This window comes from Camelus bactrianus, chromosome 6 (genome assembly GCF_048773025.1).
Source record: "Camelus bactrianus isolate YW-2024 breed Bactrian camel chromosome 6, ASM4877302v1, whole genome shotgun sequence".
Classification (NCBI taxonomy): Eukaryota; Metazoa; Chordata; class Mammalia; order Artiodactyla; family Camelidae; genus Camelus; species Camelus bactrianus.
The window spans coordinates 61923634-61946133 of record NC_133544.1 but is presented as its reverse complement, the minus strand read 5'-3'; the positions used below and the strand labels follow the sequence as shown (position 1 = coordinate 61946133).

General features: G+C 43.7%; 1 protein-coding gene across 4 annotated transcripts in view; it reads right to left on the bottom strand.

Annotated features, from left to right (window-relative positions):
* STXBP6 (syntaxin binding protein 6) overlaps window positions 1-22500 on the bottom strand; it is a 222264-nt gene that overhangs the window by 51583 nt on the left and 148181 nt on the right. The gene's annotated exons all lie outside the window — the stretch shown is intronic.

Genomic DNA, 22500 nt, shown 5'->3' with positions numbered 1-22500 from the left:
TACAGAGAGAGAAAGAGAAGCAGAGAAAGAAAATGAAAATCATTATGTGCACCTTTAGTGAGGGGTGAATGCGAAGGAAACAGAAGTTACAATCTGCACTCTCAAGCAGTTACAACATAATTATAATCAAAGGGCTGCTTCATCTATGCCTTCATCCACTCACACGGAACACGGCTGGAACAACTGACACTGGGTACCTCTAATGGAGGCTACAAACGCCCAGTGATGGTCAAAGGGAAAGCAGCGCGCGGGGCTGACGAGCATCAGGCAGGGGCGGTTGGGAAAGGCTGCATTTTACAGGAAGTGGAGGTTACTGGTTCCCCTGGGGAAATGCAATGCATTTCTAATTTTATAGTCCAGTGTAAATATTCCAGGCTTCAGTGATAAGAAGTAATACCTCACTCAAAAAAAAAAAAAAAAAAAAAAGAGAGAGAGAGAACGATTTGGCTTTAAAATATAGTTGGGTTTGTATCTACTTTGCATCTGATTATAACTATATTTGGCACTCTGGGTCCCCCCACCCCTGGCCCCATATGAATTCTTGAAGTCACCACACCAGCAGGGTCAGAACCCTTCCAGCTCCCGGCCTTCGTTCTCCCCTCCATGCTGAGGATGGACCTTGTCACCTCTCAGAGGTCCAGCACCAGCCACCAGGAGAGAGTCACTCTGAATATTTCTAGGTCTGCCTACTCCCTGACTTAGAGCCTCAAGGGTGGGGAGGTAATTAAGGATTTTAAAAGGGTTTTCCTAAAAGCCCCTCCTGAGCCCTGGCTGTAGGAATTGTTAAGATTAAGTAGAAGGAGTGAGGAAAAGTGGAAAACACTCCTTGTAATGAATGCAGTCCTAGTAAGAGTGCGCATCAGTGGCACATTCCTTCTTAGTTTCAATAAGCCCACAGATCCTCCACTTTCAAATAACCATGCAAATGCTCCACGGATGGCAGAAAAAGAAGCCTTGTGGGATGAGGACAGAAAGCACCTATTCCAGTCACGGTTGGTGGTCAGAAGGCTCTCCATGTATACCAGACAGAGCTGCCTGCAGCTTCGGTGTCTGCGGGCTTTAGGGCAGGAAAGCAGCGACCTAGAGGGGAATGAAATGTGGGCACCCTGCCTTTAGGTCTGGTGAGAACCCTACTGTTCCAGGACTAGGCTATTTTTAGGGTCTCGGTACAATCTTCTCCCTCTGCTCATAACCAGAATTTAGCAAAGTTAAAAAAAAAATTCAAATAATGCTCAGGTTTGTTGTCCATGATTTCAGTTATATTTGGCTAAAAGCTTATGCACATTTCACACCAATTACATTTACTTCCATGGTTAAAAAGTCATCATCTCTTAACACAGTCGAGGACATTTTATAGCCTTCCACTCACAGATGGCCTGTCCAGCCTATAGTTCCATGTTTAAGTCTGTTTAAGTCCCATTAGGAACAACCATTCCCCTAACTAACTTCAGGCGATATTACCAGTCTGTCCAGGGCTGCCTGTCTGTTTAATTTAACTCATTTATTTTGTGTGCCTGTATGACCCAAAAGGGAGATCTAACATCTCTCTGACAGGCATGCTCTGCTCTGCTGTCTTAATGTTAAAGGAAACAGCACACCTGGAATATATGCAGGTCCTAAAATGTGCTTAAAAGATTAAAGAATGCTTCTCAATAACAGGAAAACATGGGTTCCTGTATTAGACACACACCCCTAAACACACCAAGAGGATTTCCTCCCTTGTTTATGTAAATCACATGACAGTTAGGCACCCTGGGAAACATGAAGGCTCTCTTCTAACTTCAGTTAAAGTTGCTCTGAACTTCTATTTTTATTTCTGGCCCATTTATTGCCAAGTGGTTTACAGCATTATAAAAGTTCAAACATAATGCAAGATGGCTGTAATTATTGGCATGTTTAGGGCTGACATTTTAGAAAGGCAAGCTCCCTTGGAAGTTTGTCACTGAAATGAGAAGGGCAGGAACTCCACCCACCCAACAAATGCCCCATGGAATTGTTCAGCAGCAACCACATAGTGGAGTGGCCATTTCTAACAGAGGCAGTTACAGCTTCATCCATTCCTGCCTTTTCCCCCCATATTAGTTTACTCCTTGCCTAGTTCTTGGATTCTGATAGCTTTCCTGGGCGCTGAGCCCAGTCTGGTTAAATTTTTGTTTATTGTTAATTATCTCCAACATCCCAGTTTCTATTTTGAAGCAGGTGCCTTAAAATTATATTATTATATACACATCATACAGAATTAAATAAAGACTTTAACTTTCTGAAATCAAAACACTTGCACAATCACACCATTGCCAGACTTTCTGAGTTCCATGCTTGAAGGAGTCATGTTTTAACCCCTTCCTGTTTTGGTGTTTTCAGGGTCCACAGTTGTTAAAAATACGTCAGTCAGTCAAATTCCCGATGTCTAGTGAAAAACAGTAATTTATCTTTTCCTCCCAAAGGAAAGCTAATTAATAACACACTCTGGAAAAAAGGAACCAAATGGCCTAGATCAGTAATATCATACTGCTGTGTGCCTACCTCCGTATGATAGATTCCTTATTCATTATTTTGAGTACCTTTAAAGGTGAGATAAATCAGGACATTTCCATCACGCCTTCAATACTCATGAGGAAAAGGTAAATACACAGGCATTTTAAGGGGGTAGGGTGGGCATGACACTCCCAGGTAACCCTGCAGACCACCGAGAACCAGCCCAGTCCCCTGGTTCTCCACTCAGACCTACACATCAGAATCACTCCAGAGTTTAACAACAAATACGCCAAATACTGCGAATCAGAGTCCCTGGGGGTGTGGCCCCCGCATCCATATTTTAAATCTCTCCAGTTGACTCTGAGGCACTTTGACTGCTGAGAACCACTGAACCATGTCTTTATTCACTTAACAAATGTCTATGGGATGTTTATTAGATGGAAGACAGAAGTAAGTTTTGAGGATAATTCAAATATTGAACGAGGTGTGGTTCTGAGTCAAGTACTTTGGTGGGGAGAAGATAAGAATGATGCAAAAGAATATTAAAGCATAACAGGATAAATGACACAGGAGTCATCTGAGTGCGGGGGAGGGAGGGAGCTTCAAGGACCAAAGTAGAGCTGGGGAAAGTCAGGGGCAGGGTCCACGCTCTTGTCCCCTACTAGATTTAGAGACGACGAAACTGCGGCACAGAAAGAGTGGACTCTCCAAAGCAATACTGTCAATGAATGGAGAAACTGTGACCTAAACAATGAGCTTAGAGTCTACTGCTCTTTCCACTACAGCTTTTTGCTGCAACGTCAAATGCGACCTTTAATTGGGTGTTGAAGACTATCACGGCACACAGATGTCCTCCTCGATGTGATCAAGAGCTTAACCGGAAATGGCTTCCCCCAGACCACTGAGTCATGTGCACTGGGACTCACTCGATACATTTTGGGGGTTATCCAAGCCTAATGCTTCTTTTCACTCACTCCCACTCCCGGAACCCACTGCATCTGATGGTGGTTATCAGAGGAAGACAGAAGCACGGAGCAAATCGAATCCAGGTCCTGCTGCTCAGTTCTGATAAAAAGAATGTGGTCTTCATGGCTGCATGCCTCCTCTTTAGCCTTCACGTAGACTTGATCTACATCTCAGCTGTGGTTAAGAAGCAGTGATAGGAACTATTACGTCTAGAATATCGTTGCCATTACTACTCAAGTGGTGTAACGTCTCTCTCTCTCATGAACCAATGGCCTAAAAGAGTTCTTTTTAAAAATGGCCCAGCCATGAAACATCATACAAAAATCAAATAAGACATGGATCCGTAGTCAAAGAGTGAAGACCACCAGCCAGGCTTCTGCCCAATCAGAAAATTCTATTTAATTAAAACTCAGTAAGCCGGCCAATAGTAAAGCACCATCTAGTCAGATCAAACCCGGTCTTGCACCAAGCCAGAAACTGGTGGAAGACGGGACAAAGGCTGGTGAGGGCAGGAAAGACAGAAATCCAAGTTACTCCCAAGTGATGAAAAATGACAGAAGAGCACAGACTGCCAGGGGTTAAGAGTCTGACCTTCTACTTCAAGGTCCAGTGGTCGAGAGACCACTTTTTTTTTTTAAGTCACATTCTTTCCCTTATAATCTCATTATTCACAGCACCATTTCTCAATCATTTCAAACAGGAAAATCAATCTTGCCTAAATATGAAATATCTAGTCTCAGTCCTTAAGATATTATTTTAAAGAAAAGAAATAATCAGCATTCAAACAAAATGATGACTCACCTCTGTATCATCTCATTTTTCACATACATGGTATATTTACTAACATTTACACAAACATTCCTTTTACATGTTAAACTCGAATCATCTTATAACTTTATGTGGTCATTTCTTTAAAAAAAAAAAAAAAGATGTTGACAAGCAAATTGTATCTACAATATAGTTTGATGTTAAGGCCAGGCAGCTAAAATGTAGAATTTACCACACCTCAGTACCTAAGATACCTTAAACCTGCGCCACGCCTAGTCCTCTCATGATCTCAAGTTCAGCGAAGGTCAGCGTTTTGTGCTCTGCAGAAGCCTAATGAACAGACATTTTGATTTCAACACGATTTTTGACCAGAAAGAAATAGTTTGGAACAAAGGAAAAAAGTGATGTCCACACAGAATCTCATCAGGGCTGCTGTCTGGCTGTGTCAGAGGTGACTGACATAAAGGGGGGGAAAAAAAGAGAAATCCTCTGAGATGTGATTCAGGAAGTAAAAGCAAGACTGAGCATGCCTTCTGGGTGCTGATGTGGTGAAGAAAAGGACAAGAGGACAAGGTAAGAAATGACTACTTGCAACTGTTTGTTTTTTTAAAGCTGTTCTAAAACTCTAACGTATGATAATTCCAGGATTTCACTGTAGCGATGGAGAAATAAATTGCAGGTCTGAGGCTGCATCAGCAATTTTATCCAGTGAGATGGCTGAACATTTACAAAGCTTCAAAACAAAAATATCTAGACTGTTACTGCAAATACTTGCAGAATAGAGACCTGTTATCTCTGCTATAGTTAAGTGGGGAAAGGAGCACAGTGATCCTTACATTATTTCTCAAAATGTGCCATAATTTAGGGACATAGTTGTTTAAGCTCCGCAGGCTCCCAAATTAGACCAATTCATGAAATAGCCCAGCTCATCTCTGGGGCCCCAATTCTCTCCTCCCACCGGAGGTCCTGGGGGCTCGCTGGCCAAGATTCTTGGCAGGACCCGAATGGGTCTGAAGGGGTATACTTGAATCTGCACGTTTTAAGGAAGAAAATTTTCTTCCAAATAAACAACAGCTACAACGACAAACTGGTGGCAATTCAGCCATGACCACCAAGCTAGTGAGGAGGACTAGAGGATGCCAGTCCACGGTTCCTGCTTCCCTGGCCCTAAAGGGAGGGAGGGGAGAGTCAGTGCACAGGGCTTTGAGATTTTTATCTTAAAGGCAGACTTCTGTCATTTACAGAAGGGATCGTCACCAAGAAAGGAGTTTTCCACACAAACGATTATTTAGTACCACTAGTTCCTAGGATTGTGCCTACATCACATTCTCACCTCCAAAGAGGAGGAGAATCAAAGTCCAGGAAACTTCTCCAAAGGGATGCCAAAAAAAGAAGTTTGCATGAGAAACTTTTTTTGTGGCTATGTTGGGATGAGTCCTTTAGTAGAAGGAGAATAACAAACGTCTCGCATCAAGCATTCTTCAGGAAGGGTGCTTTTAATACGAAGGTACAGCATCATACCCAGGGTAGCCAACAACACACACTGCACAGCAAGCAGCCCCCTCCACCAACTCTGCTGGAAGTACTAGCTTTAGTATTTCCAACTTCCCAACAAGGAGACAGCATACTTTGGAATGTACAACTTCAATGTCTCATGCCAACACGAACTCCAGTTGGGACTTTAAAAATCTAGTCTTTTCCAACTGTAATCTTCTTAACCCTGTTCATAATTTAAACTTTTTTAACTGTAAAAATATGCGGATTTTTATTTTGAAGGGGAGTTATACTTTTGAGTCATGACCAGCTCAGGTACACCAAAGGTCATCTTGGGCTTTAAATCTTTAGCCTGCAATCAGGAAGCCAAATCCCCAGAAGGCTTGAGTTCCCATTACAAGACCGGTGGTGCCCACCAGTACCTCGACGCCCTCTCTATTATAAACTGATACACGGAGCCAATCCAGGTACACACGCAAAAATGAATGAGCGAATAAACAAGGGTTCCCTGGACAGAAGGAAGAACAGTTCTTGTGCCCACTGGAAAGCATGAATAAGCCAACAGCTTATTTCAGGCTCAGTGGTTCTGCTCCAAGATCAAGCCGCGGTTGTAAGAGATTTGAACTTAAAGAGGGGTATCCTGGGAACTAAAGAGAGTAGAGAAAATGGTAAAAACCAAGACATTACAGAAGTATTAGGAGACTAGAAGGAGGAAAGTTTCTGGGTTAAGACCTTTTAAAACAATCTTTCCCCCCCTGCAATCCTCACGCTAGCAGCACCTCTCTCAGGCAATTCTGTTTGTCTCAGCCTCCTTTGAAAATACAATTTCAGGCCCGAGATTCAGCAACCCAAGGATTCCCATTCTGCTTGAGGTTTTAACTCCCTTAGACTTTCCCCCATTGACCTGCAGAAAAAATCAGTTTGCATGCATTTTGGGTAAAGGGTAAACATATAATGAATTATAAAACCTGGTTAATATTAGTTATTGCAATTTCATATTTTATATAGAAAGGGTGTAACACGTCTGCTTTGTGTAGTGTAACCGTGGAACACACTAACAGGCCCAACCAAGCCAGGGAAGTAAATGCCTCAATCTGTGAGGCCTGTGATGGCTTCAAAAAGATTAAATCATAGACAGAGCTGGTAACAGAAGGGGTTAACTGCAGTCATAAAGTCTCATTCTGTTCTTACTTAATTCTAGAAAAGGATCTGAGCGCCATTTTTTAATCTATTCTTAGGAGAGATTTACAGACAGAGGCCCTAAAGACAAAGCATCAGAGCAGCAGCTACCTGGCTCACGAAGGATGCAATGACTCTGCATGCAGCTCAAAGGCTGGGGTGAAAAGGGGAAAAGAGATCTCTTTAACGTGACACTTTTTCCTTCCATACGATCCATTATATACCGAAAAGCACAGGCCAAGCAGCAACTCTGGTGAGGGAAGGGTCACACTCGGTAGAAGTTCAATCCGGATTTTACCAGGGGGAGCAGCTAAAAAGCACCCTTAGGGCCCAAATGCCTCTTGAAGCGAGAAGAGGTGGGATCATCTCTGCAGCATCTACTTCCTGGTCTCCCCGCGGCTTTTCACATGAATGTTTAGACTAAAAGAGCCATGGAAGGGTGTTCTGTGGGTGTGGATCACCATCTTCTGCGTGACAAGCGTATCCCCCCAAAATGCAACTAAGACTTGAGAAAGAGCAGCAGCGAGAACTTGCTAATGCACCAGGTACATTTAATGGCCACGTAGAACGTCACTAGGTTTTTGGGAAAATCAAAGCCGCTATTACTTAGCCAACATATGCTGTCGAATACCATGACAACTCTCAGCCGAGCAAAGGCAGGCTGACCTGCTCTCTGCTTTCCTCCCGCCTCACCGCCACATGCGCTCGATACTTTTAACAATACATTTAATATGCGGGTGCACATCTCTCACATTGGTAAGAAAGTGAATCCCATGTCACTAAGCTCTTGTCACCTTCACTCTCCACTGTGTTGAATTGGGGAGCAAAACCGAGCAACCTGTTCTAGGTAAAATGGACGCCAACTGTGTTTGTGAAAATTATCTACAATTAAAATGAGCAGAATTTATTTTGGTGAATTCTGGAAATATCCGCTCAAGCTAAACATACATACGACCCTGCAATTCTGACCCTGCAATTCTAACCCTGCGTCCGCACAACAGAAACGAGTGTTACACACAGCCACCCTGCCGCCTGGAGCAACCCCGAGCGGACAGCGCCCGGAACAAGGGACGGCAGCGATCCCCGAGAGACGCGAAACGGCCGAGGCAAGATCCGTGACCGCCCTGCTCTCCTGCTTTGAGAGAACCTTCAGGCTGTAGTGTAAGGAGGAGGTCCCCAGGCAGAGACCGGGAGACCCCTGCACGGAAGGGGCACAGCGGGGAGCCCGGGGAGCCCGCGGTCATTCGCATTCTCAGGGGAGAGTAATGAGGAAAAGAGGACCGCGCACACACAGAACCCGAGACCTGCGGAGATTCGGCCCGCGGTGCTTAGCCGAGTACTTCCCACCACAGGTGTGCGAGCAAATTACCTGCGGCCAGAGAAGGAACCGCTCAAAATGAGTAGAGGGACCAGTACTCCAGGCTCCAACAGGGCTCGGAATGTTTCCATGGGCCAGACTGGAGAATCTCAAGATTCAGGGGGCACTGAGAATACACAGGAGACTCTTGCCCTATTAGTGAGGAATAATTAGCCCTGGACTGAACGACGCTCTAGTCTTGCTTACAAATGACAATGGTGTATAGAGCTTGTAACACCCGAAATGGTAAAATTTATGACAACAATAGCACAAAGGTCAGAATGGGAGGAAGGGAAGTGAGCTACTGGAAGGTTCTTGTACTATACGTGAAGTCGTACAGTATCACGTGAAGGTAAAGCACGTTAAGTTGAAGATGTACACCATAAACTCTAAAGCAATCACTAAAATAACAAAAGAGTCACAGCCATGATGGTTACTTTTCTGGGTCAATGTGGGTATGGCTAAGCCATGGCACCCAAGCATTCAGTCAGACATTCTTGGGACATTCCTGCCAGGGTGTCTTTGGATAAGATTAACATTTAAATCGGTGGACTCTAAGCATAGGAGTTTTCACCCTATAATGTGGGTGGGCCTCATCCAATCAGCTGAAGGCTGGAACCGAACAACACACTGACTTCCCCAGAGCAAGAAGGAATTATGCCAGCAGATTGTGCTCAGAGTTGAACTGTGACATTAGTTCTTTCCTGGGTCTCCAGCCTGCCAGCCCACCCTGCAGATTCTGGACTTGACAGCCTCATGATCGCATGAGTGAATTCCGTACATAAACATATATAATAGACATATTGTATATAGTAATAATATATACACACATCCTATTGGTTCTATTTCTTTGGAGAACCCTAACACAATAGCTAATAAGCTAGCAAAGAAAACAGTTCTACTTACAGTAACATCAAAGAGTAAAATGCTTAGGAACATGTTTCACCAAGAGAGAACAAAGATTGTATACTGAAAACCATAAGACACTGTTAAAAGAAATTAAAGGCGTCTTAAATAAATATAAAAACATCTTGTGTTCGAGGATTAGAAAATTTAATATTGTTAAGAATGGCAATCACCCCCAAATTGATCTTCAGATTCAAACGGAAAGACACATTGTGGTCATGGGTTAGAAGAATCAATATTACTAAGACATCAGAAGGCAAGAATATAAGAGGTCAGGAGAGGGAAGGGTTAGGATATGGGATTAAGAGATACAAACTACTATGTATAAAATAGAAAGGCAACAAGGATAAACTGTATAGCACAGGGAACTACAGCCATTATTTTGTAATAACTTCAAATGGAGTATCAAGTATAAGATATTGAATCACTATGTTGTACACACCTGAGATTAATAGAATATTGTAAATCAACTATACTTCAATGAAAAAAAAGCCCCCCCCCCCCGAAAGGGGATGTCAGTTCTTCCCAATATAATCTATAGATTTAACACCATCTCAATCAAAATTCCAGCAGGCTTTGTCCGGTAGAATATGACAAATTGATTACAAAAATTCATATGGAAATGCAAGTGATCTAAAAGAGCAAAAATAACTCTGAGGGGGAAAAAAGAACAAAGTTGGAAGATTTATACAGCCTGATTACATGACTTGTTATAAAACTAAACTGATCAAGATATTGTGGTACTGGCATCAAGATAGACATAGATTAATGAACAGAACAGAGAGTCTAGTATACAGCCCTTCCTGGACTTACAATGGGGTTACATCCCAATAAACCCATTGCAAGTTGAAAATATCTTAAGTCGAAAATGCATTTAATACACCTAACGTACCAAACATTTAAGCCTAGCCTAGCTGAAAGGTTATCAGAACACTTACATGAGCCTACAGTTGGGCAAAATCATGTAACACAAAGTGTCTTATAATAAAGTGTTGGATATCTCATGTAATTTACTGAATACTGTACTGAGAGTGAACAAACAGAACAGTTGTGTGGGTACAGAATGGTTTGAATTTGTTTGTCATTTGTCTACACCTGTGAGTGCCTGGTTGATTGGGAGCCTGGCTCGCTGCCGCTGTCCAGCATCATGAGAGAGGATCGTACTGCACGTGGCCAGCCCAGGAAAGATCAAAATTCGAAGTACGGTTTCTACTGAATGCACATCGCTTTTGCACCATCATAAAGCTGAAAAATCATAGTCGAACCAACATAAGCTAAGTTGGGGACCACCTATATGTGGATGACTGATTTTCAACAAAAGTACAAAGGCAATGCAGTGGATAAAGGGTAGCTTTTTCAACAAATGATACTGGAACAATTGTGTATCTACATGCCAAAAAAAAAAAAAAAAAAAAAACCTGAACGGTACTTCAGCTCACACTTTGTACCATATGCAAAAATTAAATCAAAACATATCAGAGACCTAAATGCAAAAGTCTAAAACTTTAAACTTCTATTAGGAGAAAACATAGAAGAAAATCTCTGTGACCTTGTCCTAGGCAAGCCTGCTCAGATATAACACTAAAACATAACTCACACAGGAATAAACTAATTAGGACCAAAATGAAAAACTGTTCTTCAAGAGAATAAAAAGACAGGTCATGAACTCGCAGAAAACATTTGCAAATCATTGTATGAAAAAGGACTTGTATCCAGCATATATTTAAAAAAAACCCTCTCCAAACCCAATAAAAGGAAAACAAACTACCCATTTTTTTTTAAATGATGAAAAGATTTGAAAAAACTCTATACTAAAGACAATGTGGATGCAAAAAACCAAAAAAGCACAAGAGACACTCAACATCATCAGCTATTAAGGAAATGGAAACAGAAACCACTATGAGGTACCATTATATACCTGTTAGAATGGCTAAAATTCAGAAGTCTGACCATGCCAGGTGTTAGCTTGTACACAGATATTCAGAGCAGCTCTATTTGCAATAGCCCCAAACTGGAAACCACCCAAATATCCATCTCAATATAATTAGGCTGAGTGAAAGGCAGATCAAAAAAAGAGTACATATTTTACACTTCAGTTTATATAAAATTTTAGGAAGTGCAAATTTATGTAGAAATACAGAAAGCATATTTGTGGTTGCCTGCACATAACAGGTGGGGTATGGGAATGTTGGGGCCAGGGAAGCATTATAAAGGGGTAGAAGGAAACTTTGGGGGATGATGGATGGATTCGTTACTTTGATTGTGGTGGTGATTTCATGGGTGTGTACATGTAAAAAGTTCCTAAACTGTACCTTTCCGATATGTGAAGTTTCCTGCCTATCAATTATACCTCAACAAAGCTATGTTAAAAAGTTACAAAATTAATCAATGGCAATTGTGGTCAAAATAGAGAATACCTTTGATGGAGGCAGAAGGGAACCCTCTGGGGTGCTGGAAAGATTCTACACGTCAATATAGGTGATACTTACATGGGTTTATACACATGTAAGAGACTCACTGACTTGTACACTTACGATCTGTATACCTTTCAATATGTAAGTTACACCTTAATAAAAGGTAAACCAATGATAATAATGATAATAATAACGGCAGGGTTTGAGAGTCTCCCAGTAGCGGTGCCGTGAACTTCTCTGCTACCAGTTTTTAATTACCAGCCCTGAGAGATGTATCTTAGCAGGTGCCACACACCTACTGCCCTCAAGGATAATGCCAGCAAGGTCACACCACCTAGAATATTCTCCGTGGAGGAATAATATGCAAACTTGGAAGGTCTCTTAGTCTGTTCAGGCTGCTATAACAAAGCACCACAGACTGGGTGGCTTATAAACAGGAATTTATTTCCCATAGTTCTGGAGGCTGGGAAGTCCAAGATCCAGGCAAAAGCATATTCAGTGTCTGGTGGGATCCCACTTCCTGGCTCACAGATGGCCAGTATCTTGCTGTGTCTCACATGGCAGAAGAGGGAGAGGACACTCGAGGGGCTTCCTTACAAGGGCACTAATCTTACTTGTGAGGGCCCCACCCTCATGACCTAATTAATTCCCAAAGGCCCCACCTCCTAATACAATCATATGGGGGTTGTTTAGGGTTTCAACATATGAGCTTGGGGCGGTGGGGGGGACACAACATTCAGTCCATAACAGAAGTGAATTTATTCACCGCAATTCTGATACTTGATTTTATGAAAATCTACCTGTGAGACGTGAAAGTATATTCTTCTTGCAAAACTCTCCAGGTGGGCTCATGGTCCCCTTTTCTGCTCACCTCTTCTAGAATCCTTCTTCAGTTACTCCTTCTCTTAGTTGAAGCCTCCATTGCTCCCACTTTTCAGATTTCTTCTGCTCTGCCTGTGAACATGCTGAATGTTTTCTTTTCCTATGAGAATCTCTTACTGGCAAGGCTGGTCCTCAAGCCCCATCATACTTTTGAGGAATGTGGTGGTGAGAGAGAAGTTATGTGTGCTAAGTCTCTACTGCTTACTACCCACTCACTGCTTAACCTGTCACCTCCCTGTCCACTTCCCAGGCTCCAGAAATCTCCCCATGGAAATGAAAATGCCTCCAAACTGTAAAACTCTGTGGCTTTTGCTTCTTTTTTTCAGCCTCCTTGTTTCCCTGCACCACTCCCTGTAATCTAGACACACCCAAGACAATTCTTCAGGAATTCTTTGGACAGAACAAGCCTTTTGGGCACAGCTGTTAATATGAAAGCTCAAAGGTGCAAAAGAGCTGGACATGTTCAAGGAAGACAAAGAGCAGGGAAGCGAAACACAGAGGAAAGGAATGAATGAATGAGGTCACAGACACAAGCAAGCCAGATCATGAAGGCCCTGGTGCACGAGGCTTTGTAAGCATGAAGCGGGAGTGTGACAGGATCTGATTAACATTTTGAAAGATGCTGGCTAACTGCTGTAGGGCAAACTGGTCATGGCAGGAGCATGCATGGAAGCAGGGAAACCACTTAGGAGCTTCCACAGCAGCAGTCCCTGAGGGAGGGGACAGGGGCTTAGACCAGGCGGACGTAGTGGAGACAGACAGCAAAGGGGATGGATGGTGTGTCCCACTTTCCATAGCTGTTGACCCCCCAGAGGAAATCCTCAAGGTCAGTCACCAAGTCCCAGTCACCTTCCTACTCTAATGCCTGGTGCACTGTAAGCTGCTGTTTACTTTGTACATGTCAGAATAAAGATCACTCTCCAATTTGTACTTACTTTTATTAATCGGCGTGTGCTTTCTCATCTACCACATTACAGACACCCTGAGAATAAAAGAGTATGTCTCTGCATACTTCAGAGCACCTGGGAGGGTGCCCTACTCAGAGTCCTAATTCAATTATGCATCACATGAAATCTCGCCATTCCCATCAGAAATAAACAGGTTATTTGCTGTACGTACTGATGACTGTGGTCAGCAATATCTCACCCACCCCACTCTCTTTTTTGGCCATGTCACTGTTGTTCTTTTTCTATCTGGAGTCATTTAAGGCAATGTCGGGGAAGAAACAAAAAAAAAAGAATAACCATGCACACCTGATTACAAATTCTGACACGTGGTAAAGAGCTGCTCCTCTCACCCAGAAAGCCAGCACCTCCGTGACTTCTGCTGCAAATTCCAAGGTGGAACACATTGTTAAGCACTTCATTAGTATTTATGGAACCGCCTAGGAATCATTTCCGAAATAAATGATGCCACTTATGTTAAATGATTCCTTCTGAAGAAAAATCCCCGGGGATCTTTCAATAGCACAGCTTTGATGAAGATTCAGAACAAAGGGAGAAAAACACCTGATCCGCTGGTGCCGCGTGAGCAGCAAGACGTCCGGCTTTCTCTATCCAGCTCCCCAGTGACAATCCCCACATAAATCAGAACACAAATGGAGGACAAACGGGCTTAGGGAGGTGAGGCACGACTGGAGACTTCAGCTCGGCTCCAAACTCAGCTGGTCGTGATGCCCGCAGGCCTCCACTTGTCTGTCCCAAGGTATCCTTCGTCTCCCTCGGACTTACAGCCTAGACCATGGGCTCTTCTGATGAAGCCAGTCTGAATCGGAGAGCAGTAGCTGTACTGGGCAGCCACTCCGTGCCAAAGAGAGAATCGGCTGCTGTAAATGCCGAATGCGGTCACTAAACTCCGTGCCCAGGGCCTCAGGGATACAGTAGAGTGCTTACCCAACCCCTGATGTATATACTATGGAGCGCAGTTCCTCAGTCCCACTGGATGTCACTACATAGCTTCACAATGAAAGTAAAGACGTTATGTTAAAAGATGAATAGCAAGAGCAAGCATAGTTACTGTTAGGCATGGATGCCAGGTAATAGACCTACCAACTCTGAATTCTCAAACCCTTTGCAAGCAATTAATTTGGTACCAAAAGCTCAGTGTACTTTGACTGAAATGTGAAGCAGAAATCACCAATTTTGCATTGCAAGGGAACCCAAATTAGTTTCAAAACTAAACTTAGCACTTATAACCAGGGGCCAAATATGTGAATTCTTCACATCAACAATATACTAAAAATTGTAACTTCTGTTGGCTCCTACGAAAGCAATATTTTGCATTCTTCTAATGTACAAGCTAAAGTTCTGTTCAGCTTTCACACCAGTTTGACATAAAGTTCACTTAACTGACCTTACCTGTATGGTCTGTACTTCTGCCTACGTAATCACAGAAATCTGGAATTCTAGAGTTGGAAGATGTCTCAAGAGGTTTTCCCCCAGTCCACGTCTTGCCTTTGGGCATGTTATCTCCTCAGCTACTTTATATAGATTCTTTTTCTAGCTTCTTTTGTGCCCGCAATAATAGTTCTCAACTCACCCTAATAGTTGAAACTGTTCACTGATGAGAAACTCTCCTTTTGGGTTATGAAGAAAGACACTTGCATTTCACATTTTTGAAAGTCGTTATTTAATTGGTCTCTAGTTCTCTCCTAGTTAAAGCCTTCCCAGTTCCTTCAGCCTTCCCAGATAGGGTTTCTTTTTCAATCACTACCCTCCGTGGGCTGCCAGTGACCCAGTTCCGTTTTAGACACGGAACCAGATCTGAGTAGAACAGCCAAAAACTGGCGAACACAACGTGACCGGTTCACACTCGGCATTGGACTGGGCTGGCTGCCTACTTGGTTGTGCTAGTATTTTTTTAAATCCAGGATGCCGCACACTTACATCATCTTATTATTTATCACAAGGATTTATAGCCCAGTCTTCGGCCACATTCTCAAAGAGGTCAGAGAAAAATTTAATTGACACTTTAAACATTTTTTTTCTCTACAAGCCACACCAATATTTTGCATCCTACTATGTTCTTTTGGCCATTATTTCCCTACGGCAGGTATCATGCCCTTTTTGAGCTCCTTGAGGGAGAGAGGCTATTTCCTGGCCTCTCTAAAGATTTTACATTGCACAGGCATGGCTTCTGCATCTATCCCTTCTCCATCCCCTACTCTCAATCCAAGTTCAGTCAAACACCTTCCTCACATGCAGGAAGCATCAGTAGTGACTGACTATCTGTGGAATAGATGCCGTGAACGTCAGGGAATGCGGGTTGATGAAAGCGGGAGGATGGCACTGGAAATGAAAAGATACAAAATGAAAGGCTTTGCTCCAAGTCTACCCATGTAGGCATAATTGGTAGTTTGCCATGGTTTCACCAACTGCCATGGAGAGGACGGGTATGTGCTGGAGGTCTTGTTCAGTCAACCTGTATATTTGGAATGTGCCAGATGACGATGTGAGGGGTCCAAAGGTCACAGAACTCTCACGATGCAGCAACCAGCTGAATATCAACTACTTATAGAAGCAGATGATAAAAGATCTCATCTCCAGCGCCTGGACCACTGTGCTGTGCTGCAGCTCCCCAGCCAAGGCTCACTACCACATGGTTCCTGGGGGGTTGGGGCTAAGACCGGATCACATTTTCCAAATGTTAATCGCTAACTCAGAAACTCTGATGTCTTCCCATAACCTAAGCTCTAGTCCCCTCAAATAACACTGCCTCGGAACATGGACTCAAAATACTCACCTTGCTCATCACAGGCAGTATCTTTGTAAGCACCTGGCTCTGAGGGATGAGTGAGGTAACACAGGCTTTGCATCTGCCTGAGGGTCTTTACCTACAGTCTGGTGCCTCTTCCTTATCCCACTAATGGCTACAGGGATCAACTTCCTGATTATCTCCAAGAACATCCTAATGGAGGACTTCCTAGACGAGGCACAAATTTGTACCAATTTTTCCCCATCTGACTCTGCAGGCCAAGATCTCCACAACCAGCAGAGCCATTCCCTAATTCACCCTTGCTGAGCCTTTAGCGTGCCTTGGCACCGAGGGGTACTACTTCCTTGAAGGTGGAAAACTCTCCAGGATCTAGCAATGTTAAACAAATAGAGAAACTGAACTATGTTGAGATCCCCACAAAGATTCTATCGACAGATCCGCAGACTCCTGGTCTTTCGGCTGCTTTAGTTCCATACCTGTCGTCAGTGATAGTAGGCGATGCTGGGCATGCGCATTCTGGAGTTCTGAGTCACCTGTGACCCTGTACAGACAGATCCCACAAGCCAACACAAAGCACAGGCGAAACTGTGCCGACTCCACACAGACTTTGAGGAAGTGACTGCTGCACGTCACAAAGGCCACTTTAGGGTCTGATGTTGTTACAAGAATATTATTAATGCTTCTAATTAATAGAGGTCAACAACATCATTGAGGGTTCTACAGGGAGCAGCCAGTGTCCACCCCAGATGTATGGCAAAGGCTGCCTTCCTGGCGCCAGGCCATCATCTCTAGATCCTCACAGTTAGCGAGAAGCCTGTGCCAGTGGTGTTGGGTGTGAGCCCTTCCACTGCTGCCACGTGTACAAGATGCTATCCTGATGGGGAAACCATTCAGAAGCCCTGACAACTCAAGTTGATGGATTGCACTGGAGCTTATTTTCAGAAAAACAGATGTTCAGTTCTTTAAGTAATACAATGCAATGGATCATAAGTGTTCCTGGGCACTGAATGCCCAGCTGGTCCCCCTCTAGCGAGCCTCCACACCTCCAAGACTGACCACCAGAGACTTGGCACCAGTGCCTCCCAGTGCCTTTCATGTCCTCGCCCACCTGTCTGCTCCCTGGGACTTCTCAGCCTGGGAGGCCTCTGGGCCACCTTCTGCAAATCCAAATTGTGCTCATCCTTCACCTGCCAACTCCAGATCTTCCCTGAGCTACAAGACCTTTCCTGGCAGTCCACTCTCCTCACCTTCCCAACACATCTATGGTATTTCTCTGTAACACTCATTTCAGGGTTTGGTTCAGGAATCTAGTTCAGGAACACAAAGGGAATATGCTGTCTGCAAGCAAATGATTACTCCTCATCTGCCGGGTTTTTTCTTTTTTTTTTTAATTTAATAGGTTAAACCTTTTTGTACACATCTTATCATTCTGTTCATCTGCTCAGGATGCATTTTTACCCCATAGGTCAAGCAAAGAGACACTCCAGGCACACTTGGGACGAATTATCCAACATTCTGAATTCAGAACACACGAGGCTCTATCAGATGGAAATGTATTCCCTGATAATACTGCAATAGGATCTTGATGTTGTTAATTAGTTTTTTTGGCACTTTAGGCAAAATAGGATACGGTTCCTGTTTCTCAAGAGTTTTTAGGATACATTGGATGAAAAAAAAATTCAAGCAAGAAATGGTAGTTATAGTTCAATGCCAACAGAGGGTTCAACAGGCCTGAAGAGCCGGGCCAGTGTTCAGGGGAGGCGCATCCTAGAGGAAGACTCTAAGAAAGCGAGGAAGTGGAATCCTTCAGAGAGGAGTAGAAGGACAGACTTGGGCGACGCACCCTCTCAAGTGCAAGAATGAATAGTGAAAAGCCCCATTTCCAAAAGGAAGAGAGTAAAGGTGGAAACAGGCATCAGCATGATTGGTTCCGGATCCTGGGGAAACAGACAAATGAGAACAGTGACTTCCGTGTCTGGACTGGAGCCATCATGGTGTCCCCACTGAAGGGTGCACAGAAGTCACTGTCTTCTGCATCCACGTCTGTCCATCCTCCTGTGTGCTGGACCACGACCATTAACTTTTTTCCTTCTCTTGAGGGCTCTGCTGGAAGGAGGTTCATTCTGCAGATGCAAGTCCACCTCATTCTTCCCTGACTGCTGGGAACAACGAGGGTGCGAGGGGAGAACTCACAGTGAAGTGTCTAAATATCGCAGACACAGCCGTATTTGCCTGGACCCCTGTGTACACTCTGCTCCTAAGACAATGTGTCTAGCAATCTGCAGAGCCCTGCACCCGCCTCGGACAGCCGAGGTGCCTATTCTTGCTGATGTGCAGGTGCCAGAGATCTCCACTGTCAATTCTACTGCCTATGAATGAGATAAGGGAAGCATTTGTAGGATACAGACTAAAAGTAGCATCCACTGAGCACTCCAAATGGGAACTTCACATCTTAAGGAATGGCCTTTTTTAAGAGTGAGAGTGAGGGGAGAAAAACCTGCTTTGTCCTTGAGTCCTGCTCACTCCTTCTCCCTCCTCCTGGAGGAAGGAAGATTTGCTGGTCAGTGGTCTGAGCTGAGAGGGGCAGGTTCCAGGCTGCATTATCAAAGCCAGAGCTGATGAGAGGACTAGTCCCTCAGATTCTGATGTCCAGGGATTATGCCCTGATGTCAAATGTGTGTTGCAGCCTCCATTTCTGTTGTTCAGGCATGTTCAAAAGAGGACTGTGGAAAACCACCTGCCCCAGGTCCCTCCGCAGGTGTAGACCACATTATGCCACAGACTCCATCCCATGCATGTCATCTGGGCCCCGACACTTGAAAGCTTTCTGAGACACACAGCTGGAACCCACGTTAGCTCCTAATGGTACCCAAGCTCTGTTCACCAAATATAAGCCAAGCAGAAAGCTGGTACAGGGCATGCACTGTCATGAGTGGAAGCTCATCTTGACAGAAAGAGTAAAGCTAATTAAATGGCTATTTTTTTTCCAATATAAGGAAAGAGTTATTTGCTGAGACAAGGAAGTAAGAAGAAACTTTTGTGAGAATACATAACATGTTTCCTGCTGGAAGTCTTAGAAAAGTCCCTTTAAAAGAACCACAGCTCAGTGTGCTGTCGCCTGAGAGGGAGGTAATGCTTCTAACTGACACCTTGTCAGAGGATGAGCTCATTAAAACGGCTCTCCGGCGGAGGCCACCATTACCTGCACTGAATCACCCTGCAGCTCCTCCTCTGCTCCACGATGCACCAAAACTGCCATCCAGGCTCAGGATTTGGCCTCGAAATGAAGCGATCCCCTCTGTGAAGGAAGGTGATCTACACGGGGAACGAACCGCATGTCCATTCACCTGAGACTGGAGCTCAGTGACTCCCAGCAATGCTTCTAAGGCAGGGGAAGGCTTCAGTGAGAGAGAGCACTGGACTGGGAGGCGGGGAGCTCTGGTTCTCGTGCCAACCCTGCCCACCTGTCTTTGGGCACTCTAGACACATGTCTTGGACTGTCTGGGTCTCATTTCATCATTTCTAGAATGAAGCTAGACTAGAGGGATGCTGTGTGCCCCTCCCAGCTTTAACTTTCTAGGGCTCTGAGTCACACGAATGCACAGTGTCTCAATGTAGCTATCTCACTGATATGATGAGAAACAAACTCAGAAAACTATTCTGCACATAAAAATAGTAAGGCTGATCTTTCTATTCATAAAATTAGTTCAATCAATTAATTAATGAAAGCAGAAAATGCAAAATACCCATTCATTTTAAAATGCTGAACATGCAAAGGATATCTTTAATTCCTTCTACTCAGTCATCATTCTAGACTCATCTGAGATTCTTCAACAGAGATCGCCAGCCCTGCTGTTTCCCTTCACAGCGCTGATGAACCAAGGCGTGGCAGGGGGAGGTCTCTTGGCAGGAAGGGAGTGTCATGGTGATGAGAAAACTATTCTTTGGGGAGTGGCAAAATGTTATGCTCCCAACTTTCCTAAGTTCCCCTAGAGGGAATCAGGGCTGAACAGGAGACATTTATGTAAATTTTCTGTTTGGCTTAAGAAGAATTTAAACTGCCAACACTTGGATCAGAAAGCAGTGTGACTAGTCCATTCTTCAGGGAAAAATCTGAAGGCACAAACAACATTCATTCAACAAATATTTGTTGTGCGCACACTGAAGGAACAGTGATGGACAAGGGGGGAGGGTAGAGGGAAGGAAGATGAGTTGAGGGGAAAATAAGGACAAGGTGATTCAAGTCCAGCCCTACTGCTCAGGAAGGTTGCATTTTAGAAGAGAAATGACAAGTCCCTAAGTGCTAAAGTACAAGGCGGGGCATGATAAATACCACGATGTGTATTTCTTACCACCAGCAGGCAGATAATGAGGCGTCTGGGGGAGGGAAGGAACACACACTGAATGGAACAGGAGAGAGGGATGTGAGGTGGGTTTCGGCAGAGGCAGGACAGCTCTCTTCTGAAGTTGTGTCATCTGAGCTGTGGCCGGAAGGCTGGGTAAGTCTTATGAGGATCAAGGCAAAAAAAGCAAAGCAGATCTGATTTTCCCTTCAAACCATCCATGTGCTTCTATAACTAAGAAGATGAGTCCCGCTGTCTGGGAAACAGAAATAAGACCACCCAGAGAGCAGCTGATTTCTTTTCGATTACCTTGACCTGGGAATGAATCTTAAAACAACTCATTTCCTGGCCAAGAATCCTGGATACTCCTCGGGGCTCAAACTCAATGTTTAGGAAGTCATTTTGTTAAATACGTATTTATATTCAAAAGCAGGACTCCAAGCTTCCTGGTCTTGTTTCCTGGCCTCAACACAAAGGCACGATTATATTCTCGAAAAGGAAATTATTCCAGTGCCCCTGTCCAGGCTCCAAAGACTCCGACATGCCCTCAATTTTCTTCTTCTTGAAAGGACACCCACAGTTATTGCTCACACTGGTTCAGGACAGACTACACAGGGTCTGATGTAGAAGCAGCAATGATGTGCTTTGTGCTCCTCTTTAAACCGTGGAAACAACATTTCTGAGCGAGAACGCTGAAAATCCTACTTCCCTTGAGATCTGCCATCCATTAACAACTCAGCTGCAGGGCCAGGTCCATCTCATTTTAAAACGTAAGTCAAGAGCCCATAATTGGTAATTGGGCATTTAGTTGGGAGTGCGAAGGCACTTACGGGATTTTAACAGCTTCAACAGGTAATGTTTAAGAACATTCAAAATGAGAGCAATGATGAATCAGATGCAAATGGAAAGTGGATGAATTTTGGCACTGTAATTTAACACACAGCTAACTAGTGTTTTCAGCTGAAGATGTTGAGCTTGGCTGGTTTTCTTCAATTTTCTCACATGCTGGGGGTTATCAAAATATTTTACTTTTTAAGCCTGGCCTCCCCACTCACAAAACTCCACCTTAAAAGTGTTCAGTTCAATTCAGCAGGTATATATTTGGTCTGATAAGCAATCAGGATTGCTTATGCCTACAGCGAATACCAAGAAGTCTGAGCACTATGAACATGACACGGTTGAACTGCAAAAAGCACGTTAGAATCTGGCCACTCAGGGGGCATCAGAAGACAGGCAGTGAGCTGGCTGTCCATCGAACGGAATGGTCCTGCTGTGATGATCTCCATCAAAGACCTCAAGGCCACTGGTGACTGCGGGTGCCTGTTGACTTCTTATTCTTTTCAAAATTTTACTAATTGGTATTTTAAATGGGTAGTAACATTCACATGATTCAAAAGTAATATACTGAAACTGATAAAAAGCCCACAAATACTAATTTGAAAAGATACATTCACCTCAACATTCATAGCAGCACTACTTACAATAGCTAAGACATGGAAACAACCTAAATGTCCACCAACAGGTGACTGGATAAAGAAGCTGTGGTATATATACCTACAGACACACACACACAATGGGATATTACCTAGCCATAAAAAGAATGAAATTTTGCCATTTGCAGCAACATGGATGGACTTGGAGGGCACTATGCTAAATGAAATAAGACAAAGATAAATACTGTATTGATATCACTTACACGTGGAATCTAAAAAATACAATAAGCTAGTGACTATAACAAAAAAGCAGCAGACTCACAGATACAGAGAATGAACTAGTGGTTACCAGTGGGGAGAGGGGGGAGGGGCAACATAGGGGTTGGGGAGCGGGAGGCACAAACTCTTGGGTGTAAGACAGGCTAAACGATGTACTGCACAACATGGGGAAGAAATATACCCAGTATTTTATAATAACTGTGAATGGAGTGTAGCCTTTAAAAATTATATTTAAAAATCTCAACCTTGGGGTTAAAACAAACAAAACCGAAAGTTATATATTGAGATAT